At 38.9% G+C, this 22,072-nt stretch overlaps 1 protein-coding gene across 6 annotated transcripts in view; it reads left to right on the top strand.

Annotated features, from left to right (window-relative positions):
- POU2F1 (POU class 2 homeobox 1) overlaps positions 1–22,072 on the top strand; it is a 122,205-nt gene that overhangs the window by 17,581 nt on the left and 82,552 nt on the right. The window contains exon 2 of one of the 6 annotated variants that reach the window (XM_060197995.1): positions 15,868–16,009. The exons of the other annotated variants lie outside the window; for them this stretch is intronic. The gene's annotated coding sequence lies outside the window, so the exon portion shown is untranslated. The remainder of the gene's footprint in view (positions 1–15,867; positions 16,010–22,072) is intronic. 6 annotated transcript variants of the gene reach the window in all.

Raw genomic sequence — 22,072 nt, 5'->3', positions numbered from 1 at the left:
TTTCTTAGCCAGAGTAAAGGAGTACATCTTACATTGCTGTCCACAAGCAGTAAATTAGGGGCTCTTTATTAATTCACTAGTTTTGGTGCACTAATTTCAGGTGCCTGCTCTCATGGTAACAGTACATTGATAATTTCTGTGTACACTGTAGGTGCACACTGCAGGTGTGTGCTAACATGGTAACAATAATCAGTACAGGAGCAATTTATTCTAATTCTATATTCCCAGACTATCCTCCCGTTTTATTTTCATTCTAATAGGTGCTGGAAATACTAGAAGCAGAATAGATAACTTCTTGAACAACAAACACTTTTCTGTTATTGTTGCCAGGGCTTCAATACTCTGGGCTGTTTTTAGATAGAAAGGGGGGAGGGGAAACATGCCTAATTTCATCTGAGCTCCAAAGCTAAACCAGTCAGGTCTGATCAGTACTTGGTAAGAGTATTTTATAAAATATACTGGATTATTTTATTGCTTTAAAGGAGGGAAAATACTTAGAAAATGGTAGAGAATTAATTCCTGCCATTCCTGGACAACAGATAAATGATCAAGTTAATTCCTTGCCTAAGTTTGTGTAATAATTGTTCACTTGTTCCAAGATAAGTGTCTATTAAATATAATTTTTAAATTTTTCTTTATTATCTTTATTTATTGGCTAGAGACAGAAATCTAGAGGGAAAGGGGAGATAGGGAGAGAGACAAAAAGACACCTGCAGCCCTACTTCACCACTTGCAAACCTTTTCCCCTGCATGTAGGGACAGGCTCAAATCTGGGTCCTTGAGCATTGTAACATGTGCACCCAACCAGGTGTGCCATCACACAGCCCCAATATCTTAACTGTTGAACTGGAAGATAGATCACTTGATAGAGCACACACTTTACCGTGCTTGAGGGCCTGGTTTAAACCCCAGCACCATTTGGGAGTGCCATGGATGACATCAGGGGAAACTTCATTGATAATGGAGTGGTACTGTGGTGGTGGACTTGTTTTGTAATGAAATTAGCCATAAGAGAGCAACTTACCACCTCTTTTTCTGTTACTGGTTGACTCAGTCCTATGCCCCTCGTCAGTATAAAGCAATAATGTTAGGACTGTCTCCTGTTAGAATCCATTAATTTTCTTTTCGGCATGACTCCAAAATGTTCTAGAATCTTTCTTCTAGTGCCAGGTGAGATCACTAAGTATTTTGTTTTAAAAGGAAGCAAACAAATTTCCTTGCTTCTAACTTCTGCTGGCTGTAAACATAGTGATATGAGCTCAAAGTTACTTGAGAAGACAGTGATACTGTAATAAGAACTTGAAAGCAAATTTTGCTTTGCATAAATAAGTTGACAACAAGATTTGTTGCTTGAGGAAAAAAAAAAACAACTGAAAACCTTGGTTGCTGATATTAGCTTGAAAATGGTTCTGGGTAACACAAAATAAGCTCTCATCTCCATGTATCAGACTGTTCTAAGTGCATCCTCTCATTCAGTCCTGCAGCAGCACTGTGATGTAGGTGCTATTATTATCTTTATTTGGCAGATGCTGAAACTGAGGCACAAGGAATATAATTTTCCAAAAGTTAACACAACTAGAAAATAGGTTTACTTAAGTAACATAAGAGTGCCCACTACTCAGCCTATTTTAGTTGAGTTCTATATTTTGTTGGTTATAGAAGATACTTATAGAAGAAAGTGTTACTACCAATTACTTTTGTTAAGCTTTTGGAAGCAAAGTTATATATTCAGTGTATATAAATGTTTTTATAGGGCTGTAGAGATATTTTCCCCCAGGTGGAGTGCCTGCATTGCCATACACATAACCCAGATGTGAGCCGTGACACCACGTAGGAGGTGCAATAGCAATGTGGAAGCTTTTTTCACTGATCAGCTCTGGCTTATGGTGGTGCAGGGCATTGAACCTGGGACTTTGGAGCCTCAAATATGAGAGTCTCTTTGCTAATCATTATGCTATCTACCCCCTATCAATTTTATTATGCAATTGATATGCTATTAATTTGATTTTATTAAATTGTATTAATATTTTTCCATTGCTATCAGGGTTGTTGCTGTGGCTTGTGGCCTAAACAGTGAATACACTGGTACCAGTGGATTCATTTATTTTCTTTCTTTTTCTTTTTTTTCCTTCCTTCCTCTTTCTCTCCTTCCTTCCTTCCATTTTTTTTTAAATTGTCTTTATTTATTTATTGGTAGAGACAGCCAGAAATTGAGAGAAGGGTGAAGACAGAGAGGGAGAGAGACAGATACCTGCAGCCCTGCTTCACCACTTGTGAAATTTCCCCCCTGCAGGTGGGGACCAGGGGCTTGAACCTGAGTCCTTGTGCACTGCAATGTGAGCACTTAACCAGGTGCACCACCATCTGGCTCCCCATCTTTTATTTTTAATGTTTTTGTTTTTGGTAGAACAGGGAGAAATTTGAGAGTAGAGGGGAAGAAAGAGAGATACCTGCAGCTCTGCTTCACCACTCAGTGAACTTCCCCCTGCAGGTGGAGACTGGGAAGCTTTGAAGCTTCCTTGCTCATGGGAACAGTGCTCTCAACCAGGTGTGCCACCACCCAGCCCCCATGTTAGGCATTGTTTTGACACTTATGAAAACCCATGCTTTGGGGAATTATCTGTAAAAATCATTCTACACATTACTGTGCTTAAAATTAAATGAGATAATGCACATGCTGAGCTCATATTCTTAAAATTCATGTGTTTATATAAATTTTATGTAATAATGAAATATTATTTTCACATCTCTTGATGAATTGGACCCCTCAGAGTGAAAAAAGCAAATATGAATAAATGCTATAATTTTAATGTGTTCTATAAAGCTAATAAATACAAAGCTGTATTGTTATATGAAAAACTGAGAAATTTTATGCATGTACAAACTATTGTATTTACTGTTGAATGTAAAACATTAATTCACCAATAAATAAATAAAAACAAAACAAGTAGTTATTCATATTAAGAAAGACTCCCTTGACTTTAAAATATTACTAATAGATAAGAAACAAACTGAACAAGTTTATTGATCTCAAATCATTAACAACTCTATATGTTCCCTATAGTTGTGTAGTTACAGTTTTTATCAGGTTTGGCCTTTCCTGCAAACTGCAAATGAAAGAATGTTCATAGTTGAGCCACAAGTGGCAAAATGACTCAGTATTTCTGATATAAGGGCTTAAAATCTTAGAATATAACAGTTGGATTGATTCTTGCTTAAAACAGAGTCAAGTTAACACAAATGATTAGTTCATAACTTTCAAGCTTATGTTTTATGACACTAGGGAAAAAGCATGTATTCCTCCAGGATGGCATTTTTAACATTTCTTTCCCAAAGCTTTTGGCTGGCATTTTGCCAGGAGCTTGGTTTTTGACTGATTCATGTATGTATTTAATTCAAATTTACATAATCTAATTGGGCCCTTGGGTTTTTCTTAATGGCCTTGCTTTACTGTGGTACAGTTTTCATTGCAGTGCATCTTTTAAAATGGGATGACCCAAAGAGCAGTCATAATGAAATAATTTTGAAACTTGGACAGACTTGATTATCAAGGGACAAGTTCACTTAAGAGATGAGAAGAGTTTCAATTCAGAGAAAAGCTTATAGTACTTTCAGTGATTTGAATTAATATATTTATATCACCCATCAGCTGGAGTTTGTAATTGAGGACCAAAACAAAACTTTTAACCTCTGTGAATTATATAGTATGCAGTAAGGTGTCACTTCTTTCCTCTATCACATTTCATCCTTTAGTTTTTTTCTTCCCCCTCCCTCTCTCCCTACCTTCCTTCCTTCATCTCGAAACTTCATTAAATATTTTTATTATTATTTAAAAGAGATAGAGATTGTTGGAGCACCAGCTTCTGTGCCAGAGGCACCAGAGGCCAAAGGCCCTGGCATCATTTGTATGCCATAAGTGAGTTGTGTGTTGTCCTTCCTCCCCTCTCTCCCACTTCTGTCCGCCTTCCTCCACCCATATAATCACTCACATTCATAAAATACATGTTTTTAGAATCAAAGTTCATCTTGGATTTTTCTTTTTAACTTGGTACCAGGTTTGCCTATCTCAGTGGTGATAGGAATAGAAAATGTTGGGGAGTGGAGTTTTTTTATCATACTGTATCAATTCATTTTTTTCTCTTTGTTCCTTGCCTTTTTGATGCCACTAGGGAAAAAAAAATGATAATTTCAGTATTATTCAAACTCAAGTTATATCTAGTGAGTTACATCAGTTTGTTTTGGACTAGAATGCATACTGGAATCTCTGACTAGGTTGAGTCCATAGGCAGATTTTCTGATCCTGTACTATATGGTGAATGTGGCACTTTCAGTTTTATATATCTATTCTTCACATGTTTTTTAATAGGAAAACTTTTGAATGCAGCTTTAAACCAGAAAAACACTTTAGTATTTCTTTAAAAAATATAAGACATGAATTTTAATCTGCTTAAAGCTTATGGTGTCATACACTGAAATAGTTGGTACTCTCAGTCCTATTTAATGTGAACTTGAACAGTTTACTCTTATATTTAAGCTGCTTGAGTATTTGTTTCTCAGATCCCTGAAGGTAGCTCCTTGCTATGTGTCTTCCTTCCTAGTGACCTAACCCAGCTTCTGACCCTGATCTGGGCTGAGTATTTTATATAATTGGGTTTGACAAAAGGATGATTCTCTGTGTATTATTTGCCACATATATCTCTGTTGCACGTCTTAACACTTATGTGGAAGGCAGCATTAGTTTTTCTCATTGTTCAAAAGTACTAAAGAGTCTGATTCATAACCACAGAGGAACTTGAAACTAAAATCAGAAACATTTATCCTTGGTTTCAGTTTAAGCACAAAGGATAATTTTTTAAAAATTTATTAGAGAAAATAGTGATTGAGGTGATTTCTTTTTTTTTTTTATTTTTTTTTCTTTTTTTTTTATTTTATTTATTTATTAATGAGAAAGATAGGAGAGAGAGAAAGAACCAGACATCACTCTGGTACATGTGCCGCCAGGATTGAACTCAGGACCTCATGCTTGAGAGTCCAGTGCCTTAGCCACTGCGCCACCTCCTGGATCACGAGGTGATTTCTTAATCTGTCCTTTTCCCCATCTTCTCACTCTTTGTGTAAAAATATTTTATTTACTTAGGATATCCACAAATGATATGATTTAGTTCAAATTATCTATTTATTTGTTTATATGGTTTTTTAAGTAGAGTATTATTCAGCTCTGGTTTATGGTGGTGCTGGGGATTGAATTTGGCAGTTCAGAGCCTCAGGCATGAAAGTCATTTACTTAACCAAAAGGCTCTCTCCCCAGCCCTTAAGTTCACTTTAATTGGAGAACTTTTGGTGACTTCATTTGACATATGTGAAACTAACTTACTAATGTTTATTGTTTCCCAACTGCCAAAAACAGTTTGAAGTGAGGGAAATATTTAATAGGCATTGTTTTTCTGATTACATCAGTGATTTTTTTTTTTTTTTAAACCTTACAAGATAGTCTTAGGTAACTAACTGAACTGAGGCTCGATCTTATGACTCCAGGCTGTTTTTTCATTCAGCTGGGGGAAGAGACCACAGCCTTGGGACTTCCTCCAGTGCTGTAAAACCTCCCATAAGTTGTGGGATCTTGAGCCTGAACTCAGTATGGGCACTTTAGCCACCAAACCTAGTGAACTGTCTCTTTGGCTCCTTGTCTTGAAGCTTTACAACCCAAGCACACACTTGGGTTGTAATTCTGGTTTGGGGTAGTTAGTGTGGTGTAGGTTTAGGCATCTTTACTTTTACAGAGCTTTTCAAATGAATTTAAGGCACCTCTGCTTTTGAGAAACACAGGAATGAGACTAATCTGTACACAGGTAAGTGCAATACATAGTTAACAGTGGCTGGGAGAAACCTGTGAGTATAATGAGGGTGCAAAAAGAAATCTCTTGGCAGGAAATAATTTCTGAAAATAGAAACAGCATCACTGAATCTTGTTCTTTTGTATGCTTGAAGGTAGGGGAATTTCTTAATCCACAGAGTAGCATAAGTAAATTCCATCCAGGAGAGTAAAGTGAGCAAAAGGATAGTTTACAAGTTTAGAAACTGTATGTATTCAATATGATTCTCCTACAAAGTGAAGATGGTCAGAAATTAGATGGTTTTATGTTGCAGGAAACAAGGAAGCATTAAAAAGTATAGTAAAAGAAGATTAGGCTTAGACTTAAACTTCACAAAGCTCATAGCTGTGTGTGGAACTGGGTTGGAGTGGTGGGAAACCAATGGAGACAATTCCAGCTGGCAGGCAAGAGTGATGGTGAGGCCAGTTCAGGAAGAAGTGAGTGGAGAAAAAGAGGCTAGGGAATTGGAATCTGAAACTGATTGAAGGGAGGAGATGAGGGTATGGGGTATGTATCAAACATCCTGGTAAGAGTTTCTAGGGGATAATTAAGATTTGGAAGAAGATAATGGGGGCAAAACATGTGCTGTTGAGAATGAGGGCTAGGGAGCCTTTGAAGGGATTTTCTTGGCTGGAATAAGGAATACAACACACAGATTTTTGGTTTGAAGGACTTCTTCCACACCTGTAATACATGTGTTACAGGTGGCATAATTGCTCTGGATTTGTGATTGTCCTCAGACAGGTGGCACATGATTGGCTTGTAAACTACCCTTTTGCTCACTTTACTCTCCTGGGTGGACACTTTTCAGGTGAAGCCACTCGCTGCTGTTCTTTTTCTTGAGTCCTGAGAGGAAACTTCCTTGGTGAATTTAAACCCAGATTAGTGAAAGACAAAAATGGCTGTAGTTATCAGCCACCAAATGAAGTAAAAGGGGGAGGAGTAAGAAGAGGAAAGGGGAGCAGAGAGAAAGGAATCAGGTCTTTCAGACTGCTTGTAGATCTGAAATAAGTCTTTCTCACTATTCAGGTTTTTACTTGAGCCACTTTATTCCCTACCCCACCCCCTTTTTCTTCATCTTGCTTTGTATTAGGGTTCCTGTCCCTTGAATGTATAGGATCCTAATTGAGAGGATGATTTGTTGTTCAGACTGTAAATTTGGTGATGGAGGAAACATGAATTATTAGAGGAAGTATTGATTATGGTATTCATACCAGATTACCCTGAGTTCCTCAAAGTTGAAAACAGCTGATACTAAGTGACTTGCTGAGGGTCAGTTATATTCTATAGATTATAGCTGAAACTAGAAATCAGTTCTTGTATTTCTAGGTCAGTGAGGTTTACACCAGAATATCTTACTTACGCTAACAGAAAAAGAAGTGATGGTTTTGGATAAACTTCTTGTTCATCCAAAATCATCCAAATTGCCTAAGAAAGATGACTTCCCCTCCTCCTTATCCCTCTCTCTCTCTCCCTCCCTCTCTCTCTCTCTCTTCTCCCTCTCCCCCCTCTCTTTTCCCTCTCCCCCCTCTCACTCTCTCTCTCCCTTCTCACTCTCTCTCTCTCCCTTCTCCCTCTCCCCCCTCTCTTTTCCCTCTCCCCCCTCTCTCTCTCACTCTCTCTCTCTCCTTTCCCCTCTCTCTTTTCCCCTTCTTTCTTACAGTATTTGATAAATTCTTTGAAATATAGGAGTTCTATATAACTTTGCTTTTTTTTTTTTTTCTGTGACTCAGTGAATTGATTTGTTGGGATCTGGTTACTCTGAGTGATAACACAAATCTTTGAGGCAGTCATAATTTTGAATTGCTTCAGTGAGAGTGATACTTATATAGTAGTAAAGTCCTGGTTAAATGTGGCAGTCTCGTTTCTCTATCTGGATGTGCTGGTGGAAAATGACTCCCTAGGACCTTTAATTTTGTCTTTAAATTTATAATAGACACACTTCTTGATGCTGCCTATTCTGCCTATTGCTCAAGGTACTGTTGGTGATAAGAGTGTTATTAAGTTGGGTAGGTGAGTTGTATGGGCTGTGTCCTGTAGGGAACCATTTATTGTTTTGTACAAAAATAGCTATTGCTGAGGAATCATGTCTGATTTTGGACATTAAAAGGTCTTGTACTTTAAAAATATGACATTGGCAAAACTGCCTTTTCTTGCATTTAACACACACACACACACACACACACACACACACACACACACACACACACACACACACCACGCAGGTATTCATATGAAGGTGAAAAAAAAGACTCCCTGCCCTATTAAAAGAAAAAAAAAAAAGACTTTAAAACTTTTTTTTTTTTTTGCCACCAGAGTTATCACTGGGATTCAATGCCTGCATGACTCCAGCTCCTGGTGCCCCCCCATCTCCTTGTCCTTCACCACCTCCTCCTCTTCCTCCTCCTCCTCCTTTCCTCTAGGTAGAGAATGAAATACAGAGCAGTAGAGAGAAGAGGAAATAACTGTAGCACCACTTGTGAAGCTTCCCCTCCACCCAGGGTACTCCCATGTGGCGACCCTGGGAGTTTTGGGTCTTTTAGCCTTGGTCCTTGCACATAGTAACATGTTTGTTTTACCAGGTGAGCCAAATGCTGAACCCCAAAACAGATTGACTCTATTTCACATCATATGTGTGTTTATGTGTGTGCGCTTGTATATTCCATATGATAAGAAATGATTGATGATATGGCCCAATGTCAGTAGCTGTCATTGTCTTTCCTATAGCAGTATCTTTGTTTTGAACTCCAACAGTGATTTGTAGTTGAAAATGTTAGAAATATACAGAGCTGGGGATATATAGCACGTTCAAATCTAAAGAAATTTGATGAAAAGTGAAATAAAAGCTTTAACAGTATTTGAGACAGAAGAATTTTGGAGAACATAGAGAACAGACTGACTAGAAAATATTAAGAAATATACTTAGACAAAAAGGAAAAATGGTAGATTTGTAGTACCAGCACCAAGCCCTAGTGATAACCCTGGTAGCCATAAAGATAAACACATAAATAAACAAATGCCACATCATGGAATACCGATTCACTTTTAGAAGGCAGGTAGTGTTTTGAACCTTTTTACAAAAGAGAAATGTTGAAAAGTCAGAGTACTTGTTCAGGGTTCCAAAGCTCAACTGTGAGTTCCAGAGCTGAGAATTAGATAGAGGTAAGCTCACTTTTATATCCTACTTCTAGCCAATATGCTATACTGTCCCTAGATGTTTTATAACATCAGACGTGATCACTGGTGAAAATTACACTGTTTTCTACTATTTCTCATAGCTTGGGTGCCTTTATCTCTTTGTATTTTTTATTAGTGATTTAATAATGATTAACAAGATTGTAAGATAATAGGGGTATACAGTTCCCACCACCAGAGTTCCAAGTCTCCTATCTTCTCCACTGGAAACTTCCCTATTCTTTATCCCTACTGTAGTATGAACCAAAATTCTTTATGGGGTGCAGAAGGTGGAAGGTCTGGTTTCTGCAGTTGCTTCTCTGCTGGACATGGATGTTGACAGGTTGACCCATACCCCTGGCCCATTCTTATCTTTCCTAGTGAGGTAGGTCTTTGGAGAGGTTAGGTTCTAGGACATATTAGTGAGATCCTCTGCCCAGGGAAGTCAGGGTGTTGTCATGGTAGTACCTGCAACTTGGTAGCTGAAAGGTATAAGTTATAAAGCAGGATAAGTGGTTTAGTAAACAGGAACCCAAAGGTAGGAATAGAGCAGATGAAACTAAGGGTATTTGTGTGGGAAGAAATGGCTCATGACTTTAGTAATTTTTGCTTAAGTTTGATAGCTAATGGAGTTGGATAAAAATATTGTCTGGGAAGATAGTGTCAGAGTTGAGAATAGAACTAGAAAACTAGATTAGGGCAGAGAGTAGCTCCCAAACTATTAACTGTTAATCTCATCCATTGGACCTAAAGATCCATATATATTCCTACTTAGGGTACCTCTCTTATTTATTTATTTATTATTTTATTCCCTTTTGTTGCCCTGTGGTTTTATTGTTATAGTTATTGTTGTTGTCATTGTAGTTGGATAGGACAGAGAGAAATCCAGAGAGGGGGAAGACAGAGAGGAGGAGAGAAAGATAGACACCTACAGACCTGCTTCACCACAACTCCCCTGCAGGTGGGGAGCCAGGGGCGCGAACCTGGATCGTTAAGCCAGTCCTTGTGCTTTGCGCCACCTCTGCTTAACCTGCTGCGCTACCGCCCAACTCCCAGGGTACCTCTCTTTTAAGGGAGATGATTTAAGGAGATGAGACTCAGCAATTCCCCCCTTCATATTTTCTCCTTTTCAGAATGTGCCATGTTGTGTGGGCCTTGGGTAGTTTTTGTTGTTATTTGTTTTGGTTTTTACATTCTGGTGTCATTCATTGTCTGTTTCCATCTTTTATTTCATTTACAGCACTTAATATGGCTCTTCTATAGGAGTGACCTGAGGGAGCACATCATTTGTATGAGCTTGCCTGTTCTGACTCAGCATTCTACAGGGAACCAGCCAACATGGATCTCTACATGCTGAACTTCCCACATACTTGTTATCTATAGCAGCTCATTTGAAATATTTGATAGCATTTTTAATTGTTTTTCTAATTATTTTGGAATATGTATTACATTGCTACCAATTCTGTAAGCTTCTTATGATAGAGATGATATTTTGGTATTTTATACTTATTTTTAATCATCTATCTCTTAGCACAGTAACTTAACCATAGTGCAGGTGTCCCCCACCCCCATTTCCTTTCACTGTCAAGGTTATCACTGGGACTCAGTTCCTGAACAACTTCACCAATGACCCAGTGGTCATTTCTTTTATAGAGGATAAGAGAAAAGAGCAAAGAGATACTTGCAGCACTCCTTCACTGTTCATGGTGTTGCTGGGAACCAGGGACTTTAACCCTGGTCTTTGTTCATGGTAACATGTGTGTTCTACCTATGCCACCACCCTGCACTGTGCTTCTTCCTTTTAATAGGACTCATTGAATAAAATCTGAATGATAAGGCTACATTTTATATTCACCTTAAAGATTTTTTAATGTTTTTCAAAAAAGTGATTTAAGTACATACTTTGTCCATAATATTCCAGGAAATAAAAGATAAATGGTTTTGGCTTTTCAAAAGGAGTAGACATTTAGAATAGTTTATAAATTAGAGATATATTTGTTTATTTGTATGTACGTATCTTAGTTTCACAGAGGAAGAGGCTAGAAATTCTTCATAATTTAATTGGGGAGATCACACAGGTAAGAAAAAGATCATTCATGCAGAGCATGCAGTAAGTTACAGGCATAGGGCAGGAAGTTGGGCAGTTTAGAAGAGTAATCATTTTGTTCTTGGGATGGGTTAAAGAAAGACCCAGAGTGTCAGTGATGAGTGAGTAAGGTGCTGAGTGAGAAAGGTAGGAATTTGACACATGGCTTCAGTGGAATATGATATTGAAGTTCAGATAGATGAATAGTATGAGCCAATGTCTGATAGAGACAGAGAAATCTGGCTCTGTTTGGATCAGAAGTAGCTCAATTTGGCTAGTATATTGGGTAGTAAAAGTAAGCTGGAGCAAGTTTGTATAGGATCTTAAATATCAGGCTAAGGTGCTTGGACTTGATTCAGTAGACAGTGGGGAGCCATTAGAGGTTCTAAGTAATATGACCTGAGCCATACTTTTGGAAGATTAATCTGGTCACATTGTGGGTAATGGATGACTGGGAAAATGAAAACATTTTCATTGTTGAATAATTTTTTTGTTGTTTTCTGTATAAACATAACTAAATCAAATATAAGCTTAATTTAGATATTGAATATTAATGCTAAGGACCCTCAATGATGTACATGTATATATATATATTTGTGTTCTTATATCTAACCACCCTTAGAAACAATTGCATCCCCTTTGTATTCAGATTCTGACTCTTCAGTTAGTTATACTTCTGCAAATACATAGTTCCAATTGGATCATGTCCTTATATTGCTTAAAATGGCTTCCTCACTCAGCATTTGACTGCTGAATGAATTCCTAACTTCGTAACCAATTTTTCAGGAGATGAATCATCCTCTACTTCCTGCCACCTTAGAACTTGTTTTTGTTTGTTTGTTTGTTTTACTTAGCACCATGCTCTATTAGTATTATTCACTCAATGGATGAAGCATAATAGGGCCTGTAACCAGATTTCAGTTTATTGAGAAGAAGATAGGAGATAAAAGTATGGAAAAATTTTTAGGTATGTTTGCTATCAAGAGAGATAAGAGTGGTGAGTAGACTAACAGATACCTAGAACATAGAAGTTTTTTAAAATTTATTTATTTAAGAAAGGAGACATTAACAAAACCATAGGATAGGAGGGGTACAACTCCACACAATTCCCACCACTCGATCACCATATCCCATCCCCTCCCCTGATAGCTTTCCCACCTCTATCCCTCTATCCCAGGGTCATTGTGGGTTGCAGAAGGTATTATACAATATAGAAGTTTTAAGTGGAAATTCTTATTATATTACATTGAGTTTGTTGTGAAGAATTTGATTTGTGATGTTCAGGCATATCAGACTAAATTTAATTTTGGTTGTTTTCCTAACGCCTTTAGATAGATTCTATTTTTCTTGGTAGTGATTTAATAATGATCAACAAAATAGTGGGATAAGAGGGGTACAGTTCTCACCACCAGTTCTATATCCCATCCCCTTCATTAGAATTTTCCCTATTCTTTATCCCTCTGGGAATATGAACCAAAGATCTTTTATGGGGTGCAGAAAGTGGGAGGTCTGGCTTCTGTAGACTCCTTATGAGGGGGCCCAGGTAGTTAAGTGCACATAGTACTAAGCACAAGGATCTGCATAAGGATCTGGGTTCAAGTCCTCAGCTCCCTACCTGCAGGGGGACGCTTCACAAGCTGTGAAGCAAGTCTCTCTTCCCACCTCATTTTCTCTCTGTCCTAGCCAATAAAAATGGAAAAAATGGCCACCAGGAGTAGTAGATTCGTTGTGCTGGCACCAAGCCCCAGCGCCAGAGATTCCTTGTGATTCTTCTTTCTCTGTTTCATGTATTCAGTTAACTATGACCCTTCTAGAGTCATATATCTTATATGGATTAAAGGAGGGAGACTAGGGAATAAGTTCTGAGACCTTAGAATTGGGATGAGAGCTGTTATTTCTTCCACAAGCAGTATTGCACATGACCAGAAATGTAATGGTCCCTTTCCTGTATAGTTTATAAAGACCAGACAGGTGGGTCCTGGCAAAAAAAAAAAGAAAGAAAAAAGAAAAAAATCTTTTGGATACTTGAAAGAGAATATAATGGGAAATGGGAGTCAGACTAATTCAGAGTGGCATGTCAGAGAAGTTCCTTTGGAAGAAGTAAATTTTAAGGGGAGTACTGAAATATGAGAACTACAGCTTGACAAGGCAGAGAGGGAAGGGTGTACCTTGCAGAAAACAGAAACACTAACCCCATTCTCTATTCTGTTATAATAACACAAAAGTAATGTGGCACAAAATTTGGAGAGTAATTTGCCAATGCTAAATCTGACTTTTAGGAATTCTGCCTTGAGCCACTTCTTCTTCTTCTAGCATTTGCCCTTCTTCCATAGCCAGTCAACAGCGTCAGGTTGAGCCTGATGTCTGCTTGTTGCTGGCTTTGAAAGTGACTGGGATCCATGTGGATTCAGTCGGCTAGGAAGGATCGTCAGTTTCCCCAATAAATGGATACTCACAGGATGTACCACGAGAAGGTCAATCCATTGAGCCACTAATTTATAGAAACATTTATAACAGTAAGCAAAGATACACATTCATAGTGGCATTTCTGGAATTTTGTTCATAAGGTTAAAAAAAAAAATAGTCCAAGGGAGTTCGGTGTTAGCACAGCAGGTTAAGCGCACGTGGTGCAAAGCACAAGGACCAGCAGAAGGATCCCGGTTCGCCCTTCTGGTTCCCCACCTGCAGGGGAGTCGCGTCACAAGCACTGAAACAGGTCTGCAGGTGTCTATCTTTCTCTCTCCCTCTGTCTTCCCCTCCTCTCTCCATTTCTCTCTGCTCTGTCCAACAACAATGGCATCAATAACAACAATAAAGCAACAAGGGCAACAAAAGGAAATAAATATAAAAAAAATAGTCCAAATACTTGTCAGTGGTACATTGATCACAAATTAATACATCCTTACAGCAAAAATTTTCAATGTGCAAATTGACATGAAAGAAGGTATAAACTATCTTTGAAAGGTGGAGGTTAAAAAAATTAAAAAGTGCAAACTGCAAGATGCAACATATCTTACAAAATTATATATATGGGAAATTCATAGGAAAAAGAACTGGAGGAAGGAATGTTAAATTTGACCATGGAAACAGATCTTCCTTTATTTCAGATGTGCTTGTTTTATAATGAATGTATGGGAGTCGGGCTGTAGCACAGCGGGTTAAGCGCAGGTGGCGCAAAGCCCAGGGACCGGCAAAAGGATCCCGGTTCGAACCCCGGCTCCCCACCTGCAGGGGAGTTACTTCACAGGCGGTGAAGCAGGTCTGCAGGTGTCTTATCTTTCTCTCCTCTTCTCTGTCTTCCCCTCCTCTCTCCATTTTTCTCTGTCCTATCCAACAACGACAACAACAATAATAACTACAACAATAAAACAATAAGGGCAACAAAAGGGAATAAATACATAAAATAAATATTTTTAAAAAATCCAACATTATAATGAATGTATAATGAATGTGCAACTCAGACATCCAAGTTTAACATCCTCGAGGAAACACTCACGAAAGACATGTCTCTGATATCTGATTACTGTAAAAAATGGCGACTAATCCCTAGCACTGCAAAAACGATATCATCTGTTTTCCATCTACACCATGCCTCAGCCTCGCGTGAGCTTAATGTGCAGCATGATGATACGAGAATCCGGCATGAATCCCAGCCAGTCTATCTTGGCGTTAGTCTCGATTGCACTCTGTCATTTCACGAACATCTCATAAAAACTGCAGCAAAGGTGGGCGCGAGGAATAACATCATTGCAAGACTGGCCAGCTCCTCATGGGGCGCGAGCGCTTCCACACTACGCTCATCCTCTCTGGCATTATGCTATTCCACTGCAGAATACTGTGCCCCAGTATGGTTCCGTAGCCCCCATGTCCACTTGGTCGATTCCAAATTATATTCCTCCATGAGGATCATTTCTGGAACCTTCCGTTCCACCCCGGTTCCATGGCTGCCAGTTCTTAGCAACATCGCCCCGCCAGATATTCGTCGGGATGCGGCATCATCTAAGTTCATTTCCCACGTCTACGCTCAATCGGACCTCCCAATATACGCGGATATCTTCGCCCACCCTGTCCAATGCTTGACGTCTCGTCATCCAATCTGGTCCCCTACGCCTACACTGAACTTCTCTGTTCCAGACTCTTGGAAACAGAGTTGGCAGTCAGCTGAGGTAAAGAACAAACACTTCATCACAGACCCCTGCAAGCGTCAACCCAGCTTTGACCTAGCACGTTATGATTGGGCCCTCCTCAGTCGCTATCGAACAGGCCATGGCCGTTGCGCCGCTATGTTCCATTGCTGGGGAGCCAGAGAAGACCCGAACTGCCCCTGAGGCTACAGACAGACTATGACCCACATAGTTAACGACTGCCACCTCTCCAGATTCAAAGGAGGTCTCGAAACTTTACATCAGGCTCAACCTGACGCTGTTGACTGGCTACGGAAGAAGGGCAAACGCTAGAAGAAGAAGAATGAATGTATATCTCACAATTAGGAAGACAACAAGTCTGGGTGGTGGTCACTTGATTTTTCTATCTATATTTAAAATAAGTAAAATATTAAAAAAAAACACCTAAAAACTACAGGACAGTCATCTTACTTTATAATCAGTTTTTTGTTTGGAAGACCCCCCCCCCACACACACACACACACACTGGACTAATTGCTGGCACTTGGCAGCTTCCTTCCTTTCTTTTTCCTCTTACTTTTTTTTTCTTTCATTATTTTCTTTTTGGTAGAGTTGGAGAGAGAAATTGAGAGTGACAGGGGAGATGGAGAAAGAAAAACACTGGCAGCATTGCTTCACCACTTGTGGAACTTCCCCTTCCCCCACCCCCAGCAGATGGGGACCAGAGACTTGAACACCAGTCCTTGCTCATGGTAATATGTGTGATCTACTAGGTGCTCCACAGGCTGACCCCTGGAAGCATCCTTTCTTATTAATAGGTAGTACAACTAAGGGTCCTTCAGAAATTCTGTATTTATCATCATGAAAACCTAAAACCTAAAGTTATTCACTGCTTTTTTTTTGTTAAATTTCTGACTTTAAAATGAAAATGTCATAGGTTAGTTGTGAATATTTTGTTTTTAAAAATCTTAGTTTTAAAATATATTGTAGAATGCTTGTCCATATTTATCCTGCAGGTGGCACTGGTGGTGTGATATTGGCTCTCATTATCACTCAAATAAAATCCTAAACTGGAAGTCAGTTGCTGTCTCTGATTGTAGAACGCTATTTTTCATGTAATTTCTCAAAAGCAAATATTTTCTTACTATTACTTAAATCAATATACAGTGTAGCAGAAAAGAAAATATATGACCAGTTCTTAGAGCATACTAATTTTGTTTTGTCTACTTTACTACTCATTACAGTCATTGGGAAAATAAAATTCATTTCAACACTGACTGATATAGTCAACCTTAAAGTTTAAAACTTCATCAAAACTGGCAGTAGAACTCATTTTTTTACGACCAATTTTCTTTGAAGTGCTCCTTCCCCTCTCTTTGTGTGTCTGACTCCCCCTCATCCCTCCCTTTCTTTCTCTTAGTCTGTCAAGTTCAAGAGCAGCTCAGATGCCATGAATTAAGTGAAGCACAAAAGGAGGAAAGGAGACCCTTTTGAAGAATAAAGGCCTCCCATTAGGCTGCCATGTTCATTTTTTATTAAAAATGCACCCTACATGGTTTCTATTGTTGCCTACATGCCCTGCACATAAGGTAAATACAGTAGATGCTCATTACCTCACATTTTTCTCCTCTTCCTCCCATGCCACACACAACCAGTGGGGCTTTAGGTCTTTGATGTCTTTAGACATTCTTATACAGTTGCTTTATCTTCTTAAAAAAAAAAAAAAAAAAACTACAGGGGTAGAGATGGAAGAACAGAGCAGTGCACACCCTAAGGGGAAAATGGGCTGTTAGAGAAACTACATTCCAAGAATCCAGGGCAGGGGGGAAGGCACCAAAGACTTTACTGCTATTCTTTCTCTTACACCTTTTAATATTCTGTATTTTTATAATAATTCTGAATTACATTCACTATAGATTGGTGACTTGCTTTCTGTATAACAATAGATAAGTGGGAATAAATTTAATTGTTGCAAACAGCTCTTATAATAATGAGAAACTCATTGCTAATTTGCCCCTATTTTTCATTGGATGTTTGCTCTTTGCTATTGTGTAGATGTCTATAGGCTTATTGTTTACATCACTTTTCATTAAGGTAAAACAGCAATAACAAGAAAAGCTTTAAATGGCAAATTAGAAGATGGATAATCTATGCCAAACCAAGCCTAAAATTTGGAAGATAAATTATTAGCAATTCATGTTCTATATGCTTGAAATTAACCTGCTTATCATCAAGTTGTTTTAATGTTACTGATCAGCATTGTTGTTTTTGCAAAAGAGTGTGTAATGCTAGTGATTTGCCAACTGTGATAATTGAGAAAGGATGACCAAGTTAGTAAGTCTGTTGAAATAAAGGTATTCTTAGTTCACTGCAAAGATGAAATGTCTGATGATTAAAAGTTTAAACTATCATTTTATTTACTTGTATTTTTTAAAATTGATTTGATAATGATTGACAAGACTATAGGATAAGAGGGGTACAATTCTTTTATTCTTTCAAAGAAATGGAGTAGACAATAAGAATGGGGAAGGACTTGTGCAAAAAAGATAATGAAAAGGATGACTATGGGGTAGAAAAGAGTCTTTTTAGTGTTATTTAATTATTTGCACTTAATAGTACAGAGAAATTGAGAGGGGAAGGGAGAGAAGTAGAGAGGGAAAGAGAAAGAGAGACACCTGGTGCACTGCTTCACCACTTGTGAAGCCTTCCTCCTGCAGGTGGGGAGCAGGGACCTGAACCTGGATCCTTGTGCATGGTAATATGTGCCTTCAACTAGGCATCCCACCACCTGACCTCCTTAATTCATTTTTAATCTGAACTTTTATTTTATTTAATTTTTAAAGATTTTATTTATTTATGAGAAAGGAGGGGAGAGAAAGAACCAGACATCACTCTGGTACATGTGTTACTAGGGATTGAACTTGGGACCTCATGCTTAGGAGTCTGATGCTTTATCAGATGTTTAGGAGTCTGATGCATCACCTCCCAGACCATTGAACCTTTATTTAATTTATTTATTTTTAATTTCTTTACTGGGGGACTAATGGTTTACAGTCTATAGTACATGCATAACACTTCTCAGTTTTACACATAACAATTCAACCCCCACTAAGTCCTCTTCTGCCATCGTGTTCCAGGACATGAACCCTCCCCCCACCCCAAAGTCTTCTTTGGTGCAATAAACCAAAACTGCTTTAAAAAAAAAAAAAGAACAGTGTTCTTTTTATCTTTTTATTTATATGTTGGGTAGAGATAGTCAGAAATTGAGAGGGAAAGGGGTGATAGAGAAGGAAAAAGGCAAACATCTGCAAGTCTACTTTCAAAGCTTTACCTTTGCAGGTGGGGCTCAAACCCAGTTCCTTGTGCATTGTAACATGTGTGCTCAACCAGGTGCACCACCACCTGGCCCCTGAACCTTTATTTTAATGTAGCAGAGAACAAGATTAGAACTTTTTTTGGGGGGGGCGGGTTTAAGTGCAGCGGGTTAAGCCCACATGGCGCTAAGTGCAAGGGCCAGCATAAGGCTCCTGCTTCGAGCCCCCAGCTCCCCACCTGCGGGGGGAGGTTGCTTCACAAGCAGTGAAACAGGTCTGCAGGTGTCTATCATTCTCTTCTCCTCTCTGTCTTCCCCATCTCTCTTGATTTCTCTCTGTCCTATCCAACAACAACAGCTACAACAACAATAACAATAACAGCCACAACAAGGGCAATAAAATGGGAAAAATGGCCTCCAGGAGCAGTGGATTTGTAGTGCTGGCACTGAGCCCCAGTGATAACCCTGGAGGCAAAAAATAAAAGATTTGAACTCTCCATAGTGTTTTTTTTTTTAACCTGATGTAGCACAAAATGGTGTGCAATTTGTGATGTAGTGTTTGTATTGTGATTATTTAGAATGAGAAAAATGTTCATTGAGCTTAAAAAAGAGCATTAAAAAGCTAGAGGAAAAATATGAATTATTTTGAAAATTTCATGAGATTTTCAGTATTGTTAATTTTTTTTTTTTACCACATGGCATTCATGTATAAACACACACACGCAGACACACACACACACACACACACTTTTGACCTAAAGGATTTCTTTTAATAATAAAGCCTGAGTGCATTTAAGAATTAGATGGGTTCTACTCTGCTTTGACCCTTAATAGATTCTAGACGTTACGTTTTCAAGAACTATATCCTTTGGTTTCTTGGTTTTGGGGGGGTCTAGAGGCTTGCAAGGAAAATTCTTTGGTTTATATAGTTGGCGGCAGAATAAAAAGCAAATTGCTTTTTGCTTTGTATTGTGTAGGAAATTACCATTTCTGTTGTCCGTGCAGGATGTTCTCAAGATGTAGCCAGGGAATCTCAGAGGGAGAGGGTACAGTTCTAATCTTTTCCTGCTTTTGCCTATGGTCATAGGCTGGATTTTTTTTTCTGCTTTTGTTCCTTGGGGTGGCATCTGTCTTCAGGAGGAAATCACAGTCAACACAGATGGCTGAACTGCAGTATTTCTTTTTATATTATGCTGAATTCACTGCGAAGTTTTTAGTATAGGTGCACGTGAACGCTTGCTGTTTAGGATGGGGAAAGATGGGAGAGGGACATTTCTATTCACTGAATGTTCCATTTCTTGCCACCTTTCTAGAACATAATTCTGCCCCACAGCTTGGCTTTTCACTAACTCTTAAATGTTTTTCTATGGTAATGGGAAGATCTCTGCTCGAGAGGCTACATATTTATACAGTTCCCAGACACAGGACCACTTACATGAAATTGATGGTTTCATTATGCTTTGTAGATTTATGATTACAGCTTTCTATGTTAGTATTGATTTTACATGTCAAATGTTATGCTGTGATTAGTTGAATGTATGCTTACAGTTTATTTAAATAAACATTTGAAGACCCTATGATTTTACATTTAAAGAGATGCTAATTTAAAAATTGCCCTAGTGGTAATATTTCATAGCGCCAATAACAGAAATTAAAGATATAAGTAATAAAAATAAAAAGAATGCCTAAGGGAGTCGGGCGGTGGCACAGTGGGTTAAGCGCATGTGGCGCAAAGCGCAAGGACCTGAATAAGGATCCCAGTTCGAGCCCCCTGGCTCCCCACCTGCAGGGGAGTCGCTTCACAGGCGGTGAAGCAGGTCTGCATTTGTCTGTCTTTCTCTCCTCCCCCTCTCTTCCCCTCTTCTCTCCATTTCTCTCTGTCCTATCCAACAAAGATGACATCTATAACAACAATAATAATAACTACTACTACAACAAAAAGACAACAAGGGCAACAAAAAGGAAAATAAATAATAAAAAAAAATAAAAAAAAAAGAATGCCTAACTGAAAATTAAGAGAGAAAGTTGAAAGCTCTTTTCTTGAGAAGCCATTTGAACAGTTACTGATGGGATTTTAAACAGTAAATGTATTTGTGATTAAAACACGCTTTTTCATAAGGCAGCCCCTAACTACTACAACCTCAGTGGGTCTTATTTTTACAAAATTACATTAAGTGATGGTTGAAAGAGAAGGGGCATAATGGGGGCTGGTCAAGTCTATGTTTATTGAAAGACTGGGCATGGAAAGCTCTGGAGCTTTACAATAGTTCAGGAAAGTAGGACTTATGAAAAATTGTAATGAGTAGCTCTTTTTCCCCTTTTCCCTGACATGGATAGATTTTGATTTAAACACATTCAAGGGACTGACAAGCTGTACCCTGGGGTGAGGGAGGGCAGAAGGGAAGGAATCCAATGAAATGAGGATTTCAGAAAGTTCCTGTGGGAGGTTTGCAACTGGAAAGGGAGAAAAAATTAAGACACCAAGAAAGCATTTCAACATTTTTTATTTCCATGAAAATTAGTGAAATAGCAAAAGGAACCGGCATATAGTGGTTCTCTAGCCAAATTTAATATGCTATCTAGTCCATGAACTAAGAAAGATTTCCCTCTTTCCTCTCCTCCCCACCCCTCCTCGGGCCTTATGCATACATGATTTCACGGTTCTGGGCTATTTTTCTTTCATTCAGATAGAAAGAGAAAAGGGGGGAGAACACTGCAGCAAAGAAGCTTTCTCGGTGCTACAGCACTTTCTATATGAACTCTAACCTGAGTCTTTTTTTTTAAAACTACATTTTATCTTAACCAAAAGACCAAGAAGTATCTCCTTCCTTCCTCCCTCCCTTCCTCCCCTCCCTTCCTACCTTCCTTCCCTCCCTCCCTCCTTCCTCTTCTTCTCCTTCTCCTTCTTCTCCTTCTTCTGACAGGGAGAATATTTTAATTTCTTTTTAAAATATTTTTTTAAGGGCCCAGGCAGTGGCGCACCAGGTTAAGCACACATGGTCTAAAGAGAAGGACACACACAAGGATCCCGGTTTGAGGCCCCCTCCCCCACCTGCAAGGGGGTCGCTTCACAAGCAGTGAAGCAGGTCTGCAGGTATCTATGTAACTGTCTTTCTCTCTCCCTCTCTACCCCTTCCCACTGAATTTCTCTCTGTCCTATCCTAATATATATAAAAGCCTGGGAGTAAGGCAGTAGCGCAGCAGGTTAAGTGCAGTGGTGCAAAGCTCAAGGACCGGCGTAAGGATCCAGGTTCAAGCCCCCGGCTCCCTATATGCAGGGGAGTCGCTTCACAAGCGGTGAAGCTGGTCTGCAGGTGTCTTTCTCTCCCCCTCTCTGTCTTCCCCTCTCCATTTCTCTCTGTCCTATCCAACAACGACTACAACAGTAAAACAAGGGCAACAAAAGGAAAAAACAAATATTAAAAAAAAAGGCCTTCAGGAGCAATGGATTTGTAGTACAGGCACCAAGCCCCAGCAGTAACCCTGGAGGCAAATATATATA

The sequence above is a fragment of the Erinaceus europaeus genome, chromosome 9 (genome assembly GCF_950295315.1).
Source record: "Erinaceus europaeus chromosome 9, mEriEur2.1, whole genome shotgun sequence".
Taxonomy (NCBI): domain Eukaryota; kingdom Metazoa; phylum Chordata; class Mammalia; order Eulipotyphla; family Erinaceidae; genus Erinaceus; species Erinaceus europaeus.
The sequence above is the reverse complement of the archived record's forward strand: the minus strand, read 5'-3'. Positions and strand labels throughout refer to the sequence as shown.